General features: G+C 38.3%; 2 protein-coding genes across 6 annotated transcripts in view; both read right to left on the bottom strand.

Moving 5' to 3' along the window:
• The window catches only part of LOC127433095 (ATP-sensitive inward rectifier potassium channel 15-like), a 344,355-nt gene that overhangs the window by 125,774 nt on the left and 211,542 nt on the right, over positions 1-7,039 (bottom strand). The gene's annotated exons all lie outside the window — the stretch shown is intronic.
• The window catches only part of LOC127433071 (palmitoyltransferase ZDHHC8B-like), a 241,047-nt gene that overhangs the window by 233,017 nt on the left and 991 nt on the right, over positions 1-7,039 (bottom strand). The window lies entirely within an intron of this gene.

Raw genomic sequence — 7,039 nt, 5'->3', positions numbered from 1 at the left:
GTTTCGTCGCTCTGCACAGGTAAGCGACGCCCGCAGTATTGTGCACATTAAAGCGCTCTTAGATTACAGACGTTTTCTTTGGGTGTGCCAACAGGTGCGTTCACAAAACAGCCAAGTGTGTGTGCATTACTGAAGTAATCATTTTAGCTTTCACACACAGACGAACATGTTCACATGCATCTACATCACAGCTCAAAAGGTTCTGATGGAGCTGTTTGTGTGGAAAGTACCAGTGTCATTATATCCCTCATTGTGATGGAAATAAACAGTGTTGGGGGTGTGTATGTAGGATGAAGGGAGGTTTTGTGTATGTGTAAATGTAACGTTGGTGTTTCTGGGTGGATTCCAGCATCTGTGGAGTGGGCAGAGCGATGATCCGTGGTCATTGTGCCCGAGTGCTTCATTCACACTGAAACCCGCCTTCAAACAACTCAGCTGGGACTTTCCTGCCGTGATTCCATGTGGAACTGCAGAGTTTTCCGCTGGGAACGAGGGCGTGTCTTTCATTCACAGGGACTTCACTGTCAGCTCATTTGAATTTGAATTTGCAATGGATTTGTTGCCGTTTCCCCCCAACAAATCCAGAGTTATCAGTTTAGTTTCTCAGAACTGCAGCGGTTACTCAACACCCCATTAAGCTAATTTGTTTTCCCAGCAGTAATTGAGCCGCTGCGTAATGTGTTTGTTCGGGAGGAGCCGATTCTTTCATTTGGGACTGTCCCTATTGTTGTAGATGAATCGGACACTGAATCAAATCCTCTGTAAAGACAATTATCTTCAATTTAAAGTTATAATGAAACCATTAAAGTTATTATATCATTAAAAGTATTTTCAGAGAGTATGATGTCATTTAAAGTTATTTCTGCGCCATTAGGGTCACCAAACAGAATTGCAAAAATAATGATTCTCCCCTAGTCTGTCAAATTTAGGTGGTTCACATGTCGGGCCGGTTAAACAAAGCAATGTTTTATGAGGAATACAAGAAAGTATTTAGGGTCAATGACGTGACGCTCATTTTTTTGTCCATATCTATTAAATTATTTAAAAATGCAGTTCACTTAAAAACAGTTGCTTGAGTACACCTCTAAACATGTTTTCAGTTACTGAGTTCACTGTTATTTTTATGTTTTTTTCTGGGACTTAAAGTCAAAATGTCATGTGCCGTAAATCATGTCTCGTTTTACAGCCAAAAATATCTAAACATTCTTAAAACAAGTTGAATTTACTTGAGAAGCAAAGTGGCATTAGCTATTAAGTCTAAATGTTGTGAGTTTTATGGACCTATCATATCACTTATCATATCAGAAGACATGGATTAAACCACTGGAGTCGTATGGATTACTTTTATGCTGCCTTTATGTGCTTTTTGGAGCTTCAAAGTTCTGGTCACCATTCACTTGCATTGTACGAACCTACAGAGCTGAAATATCCTTCTAAAAATCTTAATTTGTGTTCTGCAGAAGAAAGAAAGTCATACACATCTGGAACGGCATGAGGGTGAGTTAATGATGAGAATTTTCATTTTGGGGTGAACTGTACCTTTAAGTTGATTATTCTTACCCCTTAAGCATAAAACTCACAAAAAATTTAGTTAGATTTCTCTGAAAACAAGACTTAATATCTAATGCCTCTTCAAGTAAATTCATCTTGTTTTAAGAATGTTTAGATATTTTTGCTGGAAAACAAGACAGAAATATTGATTAAGAAAACATGTTTTTTGCAGTGTAACTGTAACAGCATAATAATAATAATAATAGTCAGTTTCATTAAAAGCTGAAATTCTTGAAAAGAAATATACGTTGGCTTGAGTAGTGCAGAATAAATTTGTATTATTGTTTCTTAAAATAAGCAGTTAAACCATTTTATTTAAAAACGAGGACCTACTATATAATTGTCCCGGTTGCTAGGGAGGATAGAGTCACATGGGGTAACCTCCTCGTGGTCGTGATTAGTGGTTCTCGCTCTCAATGGGGCGTGTGGTAAGTTGTGTGTGGATCGTGGAGAGTAGCATGAGTCTCCACATGCTGTGAGTCTCCACGGTGTCATGCACAATGAGTCACGTGATAAGATGCACGGATTGACGGTCTCAGAAGCGGAGGCAACTGAGACTTGTCCTCTGCCACCCAGATTGAGGTGAGTAACCGTGCCACCACGAGGACCTACTAAGTAGTGGGAACTGGGCATTCCAAAATTTGTGAAACCAACATGGACACAAAGATTACATTTTAATGCATTTGACCCGTGTTTTATAAACTAGATTTTCCCATTTTTATCACCTCAGACGACCTTATTTGTCAATTACCTTTTCAGCTGTATAAATATCAATCAACAGTGTAGTCTTTGTAATAATGACAGATAATCAGGCATTATTATTATGTTGTTCTGTCTGTATAATATATGAATTCTGTTTCTGTAGTGTTTGATAATGCTAATTCATTATGACATCATATTATGTCACAGAGTAATTCCCCTCTGATCTAATGTGTGTTTGTTTTGATTCTAAAGGGTTTAAAACTTTAATTATTATTGAATGCAAACATGTGCTCATATTACAGAGATCCACAAGAAATGTAATGGTTATCCTTTCAGTTTCACCTTGGAACACTGGAAACCCCCTCAAATGGGAACAAGGAGCTCTTGTGATTCCAGATAACCTTTAATGCTGCAAAATATAGCATTAAATCAGCTGTAGAGCTAAACTTATCTCACAGGGGAATGGGAAGGGAATGACACAGTTTGGAGAAGTTTAACAGGTGATATTCTTCCACGACTGGTTTCTTCGGGACCCTCCACAGGTCACATTAAGACTCTTGTGACATGCACACACATGTTGGAATGATGTGAATAATTAAGCAGAACTCAAATGATTAAGATCATTCTGAAAGCAGAAGAGTCACCCATGCAGGACAAGTTCAAGCAAAGAGCAGGAAACCTCACACAGCTCATTCAAACTGATCCATCTGATGAGTCGATATCGGACACGTTCACACAGCAGTGAAATTCAGCTGTCTCTCCTCTTATTCTGTTCACACAGACTTCAGTTCTTCATAGCAGTGATTCCTGCATTCTACAACGCAGTTCACTTCTGAGACAATCAGCTGTTGATAACATGCGTTTACATTAAAGAAGTGTAGTGTGGGGGGGGTCTGGGTATCTCAGCGAGTATTGACGCTGACTACCACACCTGGAGTCGTGAGTTTGAATCCAGGGTGTGCTGAGTGACTCCAGTCAGGTCTCCTAAGCAACCAAATTGGCCCAGTTGCTAGGGAGGGTAGAGTCACATAATGTGGTTCTCACTCTCGGTGGGGCGAGAACCACATGGTGGTGAGTTGTGCGTGGATGCCGCGGAGAATAGCGTGATGCCTCTACATGCGCCACGTCTCCGCGGTAACGCGCTCAACAAGCCACGTGATAAGATGCACGGATTGACGGTCTCAGACGCGGAGGCAACTGAGATTCGTCCTCCGCCACCCGACAGTGGATTTTGCCGATAACTAAGGTGGTGGAAAGGGCTGATATAACCGATTAATTGGCCGATAGTTCTTAAAATTGATTTGTAGAATTTATAGAATGTCTAAAAGTCTTTCCTTACTAAGTCATCCAAAAAGAGTCCAAAATGAACAAAATCCCAGTAATAACCAGCGAAAAGATTTGGTGCTTAACATGAGACTTTTAACTATAAACAAGATCCCAGAATACACTCACTTACTTTCAAATGCCAGAGACTTACAACCCTCTACATTTAAGTATTTACAAAATTAAGCTTTTTACAGCCTACACTCACTAGGGTAAAGCTACCTGCAACTATTGCCATAGATTTTTGTCAAAAAGCAACTATCAGCACAGATGAATTGGTAAAACCGATATATCGGTCTACCTCTGTTAGTGACTCTGACAGCTCGTCTGAGGTGCGCTCAGAGACATCAGGGAAGAGGACATATTTACTTGTATAATAATGAACAACAGAAATTGTTCAATATTGTAGCTGAAGTGATGTCTTTCAGTTAAAAGAACCAATCACCTTTTTCATAGAGACAACACTTGTTGTTTGCGTATACACAATACCTGGACCAATCTGAAAGTTTTCAAGTTTTTTTGTTTTTGTTTTTTTTGGCTCAATTTGATCTAAAGATGCAACATTCATTATGCTATTGTTGAAATGTAATCATGAGTTTTGCAGATGTTGCTCTTCCTCTGTTCAGATGCAGCTGTACCCCTGAGTGACCTCAGTGACTTTTAAGGAATTTCAGTGAGATGCCTGAAAATCACTGAATTGATTGAATCTCTGACTGCAGTCCTGTGGTTTCGAGGTGACCCTGTTTAAAGCAGTAGATTAAAGATCTTTTATGATTAGGGTTAGGAATCCGGTATTAACTCTCCTATTGTCTTTAGAAACTGCACCCTCCTTTTGTCCTTCGGGTCATTTTTGACCCGTATTCACTGCAAAAAACAACAACAACAAAAAAACAAAACAATCTTGTTGTTTCAACTTTAAAAAGTAAGTGTTTGTGCTGCATTGAAAAAAAAAAAAAGTAATGTCATCTTCAGAGGGAAGGTTGTTTAAACAGAACATAAAGTTGACTTAAATCAATATAACTTGTTAAATTAGCTTAATTGCTTTCTAAGTAAACTCTGTTCAAACGTATTGATCAGATATATTGAATATCAATGTAGTAACAAGTAAAAAGTAAAATAAAAAGATTAAAAACTTGTCAAAAGGATGTCTCAGTATAATGAACTAAATTACAAGAATCTGTGATTTATTCTGCTTGAAGAATGTCTAATGTTAAATGTATTTTCCAGCGGTCAAAATGAGCCCAACAAATCCGTTCCTTCCCAGTAATGTCAAACAAATCGTTACAGTGTTACAGGAAGGTGCCGTAATACATATTTCTGCCATCTAATGATTTGGGAGAAATGTATATGCAATAGGTACCATTGGGGCCCTTTAGTCCCATCGTACCCTTTCATATAAAATCATGTTAGTAAACATATTTACTAACATATTACCTGTTCAAAACTGTAAACAATAAAATAAAATACTCTCTCTGTGTGGACGTGTGTGTGTGTGTGTGTGTGTGTGTGTGTGTGTGTGTGTGTGTGTGCACAAACCCTGTTTGAGAGGAAAGTATGTAATTTGTGGGAGATGCAGTACCCATTGGAGCAGGTAGGGGGGCTAGAGAACAGTATGATGTCAGGGGTTAAATATGAGCAAATATGATTCATAGATGTACAAAAAACAATTTAAAGCTGGATAACATCCAGAGAGTGCAAAGTTCACAGGTCACAGCTGGTTCTTCCCATAGGGCTCAACATTTAAGGTTTCGACAATGAAGGAACAATATGTATTTAAATTGTTATTTAAAACAGTTATATACAAAAATGTAATTTTAATTAGTTTGTTTTGATGGTCTTGACAAAGTCACAACGTTTGGTTACATCATCAAAAATCTATGCATTGTTTATAATGTATTCTTCACCCGTCCTGGGTCAAATATGACCCTATGATAATAGTAGGGGTTAAAAAAGAACAGAACAGTATGATTTTCATGACTGTTGGTTCTGTTATGAGCAAGTTCTTTTGACTCTACAGTGTTAAACACAGTGTGACCCCTGTAGTCCAATAGTCCATTTTGGTCCCACTTTATATTTAGGTGTCTTTAAAGGAATATTCCGGGTTCAGTACACGTTAAGATTTATTTCAACTCGTCCCTCCTTTTCTTTAAAAAAGCACAAATCTGTGTTCCAGTGAGACACTTACAATGGAAGTCAAACATTATGCCACAAATGCTGTCGATTGATCTTAACTTGTATTTAACCCGGAAAATTCCTTTATTATATATGCATCCGGTGTGTGACCCCCTTTAGGGTTAGGTTAGGGTTATTTAGGTTTAGTGGTAAGATTAACAGTTAAACTACAAATGTGATTAAATACAGGTACTTTAAATGTAAGTCCAATGCAACAACACATATGTACATAATAAGTACATTATCACAAATGCTTCAGTACACAGCTAAAGACACCTCATATAAAGTGAGTCCCAAATGATGAGTTCGTCATCTCCAACTCAAAATGAGGTAAGAGCTGTTACTGTGTTCTGTAATGTTGCAGTTACAGACTGATGTGTTGTAAATGATACACATGAGTTTTGTTAGGCTGCTAAATGCAGTGAGAGTTGCATTTCTTATTTCCATGGAATTCTTTCTCAAAAGTATTAAAAGTATCATTCAAGGAAGTATTAAAGAACCAGAATCATTAAGAGAAATCAGAATCAGAACTGGAAATGTTATATTCCAGACAATTCCGATCTCTATTAGCAAAGCAGTGCTTCTGTTGATGGCTGTTCACTAAAAAAAGTTTCCTGTGGACAGCCATAAGACACAAAAATGTTGCTGTGTTTATCACTTTGTGCTCTGGAGTGACTCCTGTATTCTGTACACACACAGAATGATCATTTAAGGGATTCACTCCAAATCATGCCATGTGTATGTGTCCGCTGAGTCTCTCGTCAGACAGCAGGACATGATTGTTTTACAGAGAAACTGAATTCTGTTCCAGATTTGAAGAGTGTTTAAGAGAATTGTGGTTAAGAGATGGTGGTGTGTTTGGGTGGATGTTATCAGACCACATGTTTCTGATTACTCCATCATCCACTCTTGCGGCATCTGAACTTTTAAAAGCAGGATTTATGATGTGAATGTCAGTATGTGAGCAGGATTCTCTCGTTCACTCACTGTAAGAAGAGTCCAGCTGGCTTCCCTCCACTGAGAAAACAATCTCTCTCGTGCTGGAATGCCTTTAAAATCCAGATTGATACCAGACCGCCTGTTTCAGGCCCCCGCGTGTGTTTGCTTTGGAATTAAGAACCGACTGAGTTTATATGGTAGAAGCTTTCTGTAGTACTTGGCATACACAGAGCGCTCGTCATATTTATATTTCTACTAAAGAATTTCCAAATACACTCTTTAAACTTGCTAACTCAGCAGATATTTGCCCTTCAGCTGTCGCTGTGAAATAAAGCAGGTTTGACAGTACCGG

The sequence above is a fragment of the Myxocyprinus asiaticus genome, chromosome 42, assembly GCF_019703515.2.
Source record: "Myxocyprinus asiaticus isolate MX2 ecotype Aquarium Trade chromosome 42, UBuf_Myxa_2, whole genome shotgun sequence".
Classification (NCBI taxonomy): Eukaryota; Metazoa; Chordata; class Actinopteri; order Cypriniformes; family Catostomidae; genus Myxocyprinus; species Myxocyprinus asiaticus.
The sequence above is the reverse complement of the archived record's forward strand: the minus strand, read 5'-3'. Positions and strand labels throughout refer to the sequence as shown.